Genomic DNA, 8,185 nt, shown 5'->3' on the forward strand with positions numbered 1-8,185 from the left:
AATCCAACATCTGTGATTCTTGCAATTCCACTTAAACTATGCGTCACTATCACAAAGGTCCTAATAAAATGCTTGATTTTAGTGGAATTGCATGAGCAACAGATGTTTGACTGAAAACTGGAATGTTGTAATTTAAAAGGTTTAGAAAATCCCTTTAAAGTTGACATTGATTAAAGGTATCAGATTAATTTTAAAAAAAATATCATTTGTAAATAATTTTCATATGCATTTAAAGGGACAGGTAGGCCAATTGTTTTGACCAATCATACTTTAGTCTCAGAAACTGGAATTTTTTATCTGAGCTAATCAGTAATAGTGTTTACATCTCACAATCGACATTTGAGCTTTCAAATCTGTGTGTCCAGAATTATTTGCTATTGAATGTTAAAATGACAACTCGTCAATTTAAGATACTCTGTGATATATAGAAAAGACATAGAAATAGTGAGTAAAATTAGTAGTTTGAAGTATTTTAAAGGAATTTTTGTACATTTCTAGTACTTCTGGAGACTGTTTACATATATTCAAGACTAAAATCAACTCCCCCAAAATGGCAAAATAGTCAAGTGACTTAGTTGACCATATAATGCGAAATTTCAGAAATCCATGCAAATTTAGGAATAAAATCTGAATTTTTTGTGGCTGAAATTGGCCTCAATCAGCTGGAAAAAAAAAAATTAAGTGATTATATCATTTAAACTCTATTCAGAGACAACAAGATATCAAGGAATATGTTAGATTTGAGCATATTTGATATTTGATAACTATGGGGAACTTTTGGTGGAATGGACCAACATATCAAAAATATATGAAGCCAAAAGAATATTTTCTGTGCCGTCAATAGTAAAAAAAGTTTTATTAATCTAATGAAGAATAATGAATATCACCATCATTTTATTCATTAATATTTCAGCTTTAGATTTACTGCAGGGCAATTGTAGTGATAATTTGAAATTAAAGAAATTATCATTAGGATGTCCAGTCTTTGATGAGTTTCTTAGAGGTAGAGTAAAAGTATATTCAAAGTTTTTTATTCCACTAAAACAATAATCTGTATTTGATGGTTGGATGGATCATCATTTTGTATGGATTTAAATGAAAGTTCTTTAAAAAATGAATTTTTTGTGGCAAGTTTCTTAGATTTCGAGACAGAAAGGTGTGGCTCGCCCAAATGTTCAGGTCTAGGATAGAAAACATTGACTGAGTAGTTTTTATTCTTCCTTTAATCTTCATTTTGTCCCATTTCATATGGAATTAAATGAAATATTAACTTGCCCAAATAAAAAAGAAACAGATGCATATATTTGTAGGTGGTATATTATCTAGAGGTATAACAGAAATATCTGGTGAAAGTGCCAGTGGTAAAACACAGATTTGTTTACAGTTGTGTTTATCTGTTCAACTACCTGTTCAATATGGTGGATTAAATGGAGGTAATTTTACAACTTGGATTGGTGGATTTAAAACAAAGTACTAAATTTGAGCATTATATCTGTCTTCCAAATCAGCGTTAATTTTTTTGGCTAATTAATTAAAGAATTTGCAGATTACAACATGTTGTTGGTAAAATGAGAACTTAGTTGAAATGAACAGAGGTTTTAGCAGTTTCATTGTGACTCTCTGTTTAGTTGCATATATACATATTTATCGTATTTGCATTGAAAAATCACTCTGATGAACTCAACATCAAACTCAATCTGAGGTTCATATACTTTGAAAAGTGTTATTTCAAAATATAAACAGAAGAACAAATGAGCATATGTTGACATATGTTACCATGCCTGACATGTTGTATATGAAGTGTGACTTTGAAACACTATTTCAAAGATATTTGTTTTCTGAGAGTAAATGGTTAGGTCTTCTGTAACATAATAAGAGAAAACAAAATTTAATGATATTTTAATAAACATATATTAATATAAATATTTCTATATTTACTGTATTATTTTGAAGAATGTGACAAGTTAGCTGTAATCAATTAGTAAATGTAATCATTAATAATTGACCTAGTTTAAGGTATATTAATATCAGTGTTATTCATATATCATAATAATGTGTGTAATGTTGACTATATATTACCAATCAATATGTCATATTTTACAGACAATATTAACCAGTTGTTGTCATTCCTATCACCTATCTAGGTTAAACTACCCTGATTACAGGCATTGTGTCCTCTAAATAATAATTTCACATCTCATAGAGGTTTTTAATTTTTTTTAAAAACTTTATAAGGATAGCTTGTTTTGAGATTTGGCAACAATGGGATAGACTCATCAGTTGTGCCTTGAATTACTAACAGTGATTAGCTGAATGACTAATTATTGATTGTCTGTAGTTATATCCACTTTTCTGGCATACCAAATAGTTCTAGTACATTGATAAGAATCAATAGTAGCTCTATTGTTTTTAGATGATCTAAAACCTTTAAAATCTTGTTCATCTTCAATTGCAACATATAAAGTCTATGACTGTTAGCAGCTAAGGATATGTGAATTCAAAACTGATTCTTTTAAAGCATTAGCTGCACCATCTGATAATTTTTTTTTCTAATGAAAGATTGAAAAAGATAACCATCGCTAATTGAACTAGAGATGTCAGATTGTTTGAGGCTATGGACTTGTTTTCTTTAAGATTAAAGATGGCCAATGAAAGCCTTCGCGCTGAAAATTGGTAGTGTACTTCTAAATATTTGAATGACATAGTAATAAACATCCATACAAGCAAGACAATTCCGTCAATCAAAAATCTCATCCAAAGAATAGCAAAACCGGGAGTAAAAGTAAAAGAGTATTGGACTCCTCCAAAGAGAAGTAACATCTGATGTTTTGAAAAGAGTAAACATGGTCTGCTTGATTAGCACAAGTTATTAATTAAGAAACTCAAAGCTGTTTGTTTAAGGAATTAATGAATTGTAAATTAATAAAGGTTATTTTTATTCTGTTATTATAACTGATGAAAAAATATCTTTTATTATTGTTGTCTAACAGGTGCTGTATATATTTGTACAGAAGATGTTTTTCCTAATAAAAGATTACAACAAATAATGAATTGTTTTAAAGAGAAATACTCTTCAATACTGGATGAACCTGTTAACTTTACTGATAATATATTTATTGAACATGTTGCTGATTTCGTAAGTATTCATTTTTCTATGTCTTTTGTTCTTGGAACTCTTTGAAAAATAATATTAGGTTAGAAAAGGTTTATTTACTTGCAGGCACTTTTCTGAATATTGTATTTATAGAGTATTTCCCTTTTGAAAATCGGTTTATGTTCAATAATAATTTTAGTGAAGCTCATGCTGGAGTGGATTACGTTATTCCATATTTCTTCTATGTTATCAATAAACAGGTTCTGCATGACCTCTTCTTGGATTGAAATAAAATCATTAGAACAGGACTGTGGAGGAAAACAAACTTGTTAGATTACAATGAAGTTGAAAAATATCAAAAAACAGAAAAAGTGCGAATTTGTAATTTATTATTAATTAGATTAGTGAAAGATGAAATTTTTTTTATTCCTTTAGATATTAAACAGAAGTTCTCTATTCTGACTTAATGTGCATGATGAGATGATCACCACATTTCAACCATTTGCATTTCACAGCTGATAAAGATACCCAGTCTAATCTGTTTGTTTTAATGATTTATATTACCAGACACCAATCTATTTCTGTAACAGTGTAATCAATCTGGCATTTATAGTTGATAATAATCCCCCAATTATTTATATTTAACAACTATTTTAACATCAATATCTCTGGTCAACTATTATTTGAAATTTGGTTAACCTGTTGATACAAGACAAATCTGATGCAGATTGATTCATTTAGCTCGATAGCTGAGAAGTGATATACTGAACTCCCATAAGATGAGACATTAGATGTCTGGCCCTTCTCATGGAAATATCACATCCGTACAACTGTATTTGTTGGGCTATGCTTTTGATTTATTGTACTCCTCTTGATTCATTATGCTCTAATAGAATGATCATGTGAACTCGTAATGTGTTCCTAATAATTTCATAATTTTTTTATCAATAAAATCTTCATAATGGTAATTATTACAGGAGGGGTTGAATATATGTATTTATAAGAAGTTACCTAAGTTACTAGCTCTTGGTTTGATACAGTTAGTGATAGTCGACTCAGTTGGAGCATTATTTAGATGTGAATATGAAAGCCATGAAATGATTCAGAGAGCTAAACATTTGAGTAGTTTTGGTGCTAAATTGCATAGTTTTAGTCAACAATTTAATATACCTATTGTTTGTGTCAATCAGGTGAGTGAAATATTTGGTATTACTTTATGCTTTTATATGCCATTTTAGATATAACATTTGCTACCCTATGTTCATTTGAAAGAGATATGCGTTATTTGTTTCAAATTGAACAACTTAACAGAAATTGTCTAGAAATTTATAAATTTTTCAACCAACTTGTCAACCAGACAAGATATTAATTATTGAACTGGTCTGTTGTTAAATTACTCACTCGAAGCACACAAAAGCAGCGTGACCATATTGAATATGAAATAAAAATAAAGTTGAATTTAAATACAATTATAGTGGTAGGTATTGAGTTGTATACAATACACAGTTCTATGTATATAATAAAATATTGTTAGTTGTAATATTAAACTTCTAGAGTATTATATTTCAAACACCTGTTTCCCTCTATCTACAGATCTAATCCTAGTCCAAAATAATCATTCTACTATTGTATTCTTCTTGATAAAGAAATATATTGATTGTATAACTTATTGAATAACAAGATCTTTGTGTAAATATGTTTTATAGTATAATAATGACTGTCTTCTCTATATCTATGTTTTATATCTAATACAACTAATTCCAATCCGGATTTTTAAATTATAAATTGACCTTTTGCTCATAGATTTGTTTGCTATTTACAATAAAATAAGTACAATATTTTCTTTTTTGTCTTGCTTTTTATTTGGTTTATGCAGAAGAGAAAGGTTCTTTCAATTCTAAAAGCTGGAAACAATGAGAACGTGAATAGATTATTATTTCATTTCAACATGTAATGCAATTCATTGTTATTATTGTTTTCTGAATTGCAATATTTTTTTAATTGTAAAGTGTGTCTATTGAAATAAAAATGAATTATTTTGAAACAATAAAATTGCATGATTTAATAAATAGAGGTAGAAAATGATAAGTTTTATGACAAGTAATGTTGATTTAATATAATCTATTTAATAGATTACTAATATTTCTAGTTAAATAGGTTATATTAGTATTATTAATAATACTCAGCTGTTTAGTTATTATTGGAATGTTGATTTTATACTTGATAATTCATGCATTATTCATTATTTGTCCAACTCACTGATACATACATACTCTATGATAGTAGTAGACAAAGACAATACGTTTCTCTTCAATATTGTTTATGATTTCTACCTATATATCTCTGAACTATACTTTCAGTTTAGTCCTATTCCATCAATTACTCATTAACAACTCGTACACAAAATAACTAATGTAAGAGAAGTTTAGCTCTTTGATTTTTGTTTTGATTTTGTTGACTTTAAGGTTAGAAAGGGTTTTGGGGCACCTGAAATCAAATACTATAAGATATTTGGATGACTATGTAGTTACAATCAATCTTTGAATAATTAAATATATAAAGAAGCTTAGTTCCATGCAGCTCAATACATTTAAATCCAGAATTTGACAAAAAATAATTGGTAATAAAAAGGTTCAAAAGTAGTTTACCGTCTCTTTTAAAGGGACAGATGTAGCATTTCCTGGAGCAAATCATGCCCTGGTCTTAGAAACGTGAATTGTTATGCTAAACTAATCAGTAATAACGGAGCTAAATAAAAAATTAATTTCTTGTTTGAGATCTATTTGAAGAAATTATGTAATTATTTGTACAGTAGCTCTGAAGACTTTACACATATTCAAGGTCCAAATCAACTCCTGGAAATGCTACAACTGCTTCCTTAAGTTAACATTTATTAAAATGTGTATGACTGAATTAAAGTGTATTCAAACTAAGATGCGTGAATGAAAAGTAAAAAGTGATTTAGAATAAATATAATAGAAGTATTATTATTATTATTACTAGCAGATATCGTGATTGTAAATCATTAGAGAAAACTAACATCACACCATTACTGTCAATAACTCATCAGTAATCTCTTATTACAGGTAACTGATTCCTTTGACCGGTCATCAACGAGAAAACTTCTACCAGCTCTTGGTTTAACCTGGTCTAATCAACTAACAGCAAGGTTTATGTTAGCTAAAACCAGCCATCATATACAACTAGAGAACAATGAAATAGTAAACACAAGTGTGGAAGGAAGTGTGAGAAAGTTTGAAGTTGTATTTGCTCCTCACATACCTCAAATGGTCTTCCCATTTATAGTGGACAAAATAGGTATACATGCTGTTAAATGAAATTTAGTTTCAATGTCAGAAATTTTTGTTCCAGTTCTATTTCAGATGTATTTTGATGAAAATTTAATAAATGAAATTTATGTGTATTTCTTGCCTTCAACCAATGATATTTTTTGGCCAAGAGAGAAGAGGAAACCCAAATTTTTGAAAAACGGGTAAAAGCGTGTAAATTGATATTTTACGCCCCTGTATCCCCAGTTATGCCGCCAATGCATTTGGGGTCTACGCTACGTGCGTGCAATTGGTTTCAAGGTGACCGTTGATATCAGAAATATTAATCCTCCGAAATACATGTAGGCCACATAGTCTACATTTAAGATATAAAAGTGCTAACGTTTGTGATTGTGTTGATTATCTGTCTTCAAGTTACAATGAGTGAGTAGGGTAGTTCAAAAGGCTCAATGTCAAATTCAAGGCTAAGCGCCCAACAACGTCTCGTCAAGCAAGATGGCGAGAATTATCTTGAGCCTGGATTATGGGCCCTTATCTTATATTAGAATTGTCCACATCCAACAGACTGGGGGTCAAAACTTTTCAAATGATTCATTATAAAGGTCCACGTGTTAAACTTTCCTCAATGCAAATCAAGAAACAAAAATGGTCCGCGTTGAGAGAAGCAACAGAAGACTCAGTAGTTGTTACAGAAACCACTGACGACAGACCTGTAGCTCCCTAAGAAATGTTTGCCATTCACCAACCCCTCCCTGAAAAATTTAGATGAGCTGAATGTCATGAGTCAAATTATTAGATCTAAAGCCCCCTCCCCCCTTTAGATCAAACATTTTCTTTATAACGGGAATCAATAACACATTCGCACATTGATTTGTTTGGTCCGCCGTAGCACTCGCATGGGAGACCGGGCTAGTTGTAACACGGTAATTTGTACTCGTAGGCTACCCTTGCCTTAATGAAATAGACCTACCACCAATAGCCAACCAGCCTATCAAAGTTACTAGTTCATTTTATTAGATAAGTGGGTTGGGGTCCCTCCGTCGGGATTTTGTTTTAAAAGGGACAGACTTGCCATTTTCGGGGGTTGATTTGGGTTGAGAATATTCGTAAATAGTCTTCGGGAGTGCTAAAAACAGGCCAAAATAGCATAATCCCTTCAAAAATACCTCAAACTTTCCATTTCTATAATAAATGGCTTTTCTACATATCTCAAGGTCGGGTTTGTGATCACTACCATTGATTAGCTCAGCTTACCTGCGAATACATTTCGAAAGCAAGAAAACGGTAAAATTTTCAAACTTACAGACGTTCTGTCATGCATCGATAATATACCTAATCTCTTGTACGAAAATGCGACATAGCCTACAATATGTTGGCGAAACCCAAACAAAACGCGTTGCATACTCGCATTCTTCACAAAAAAAAAACAGATCAATTGCGGCTATCTGTCCCTTTAACAGATCCTCATTTTTCTAGGGGTGGGCGTCCGTGGACTTGGTTCAACCAGTCTCTATAGTTGTTGAGTCACTGAAAATTTCTACTGATTCGAAAGCTATAGTGGCATTCTGGATTCAGGAGATGACCATACAGACATCCAACAATGAAGCACTAAAAAGGTGCAGAATAAAACTCAAATCATCCGTTACATATTTTACCTGTGCCGACGCCAATCCGTGCTTGATATATTCTTGTCAACTTGAATAGAACTGACTTTTCGCTTTTTCACAGCCTAAAATATGTTATATCACAAAACATTACCAAGGTCTATACCATTTTGACCACAGAAAATTTTCATTATACT

This window comes from Lottia gigantea (genome assembly GCF_000327385.1).
Source record: "Lottia gigantea unplaced genomic scaffold LOTGIsca_45, whole genome shotgun sequence".
Taxonomy (NCBI): domain Eukaryota; kingdom Metazoa; phylum Mollusca; class Gastropoda; family Lottiidae; genus Lottia; species Lottia gigantea.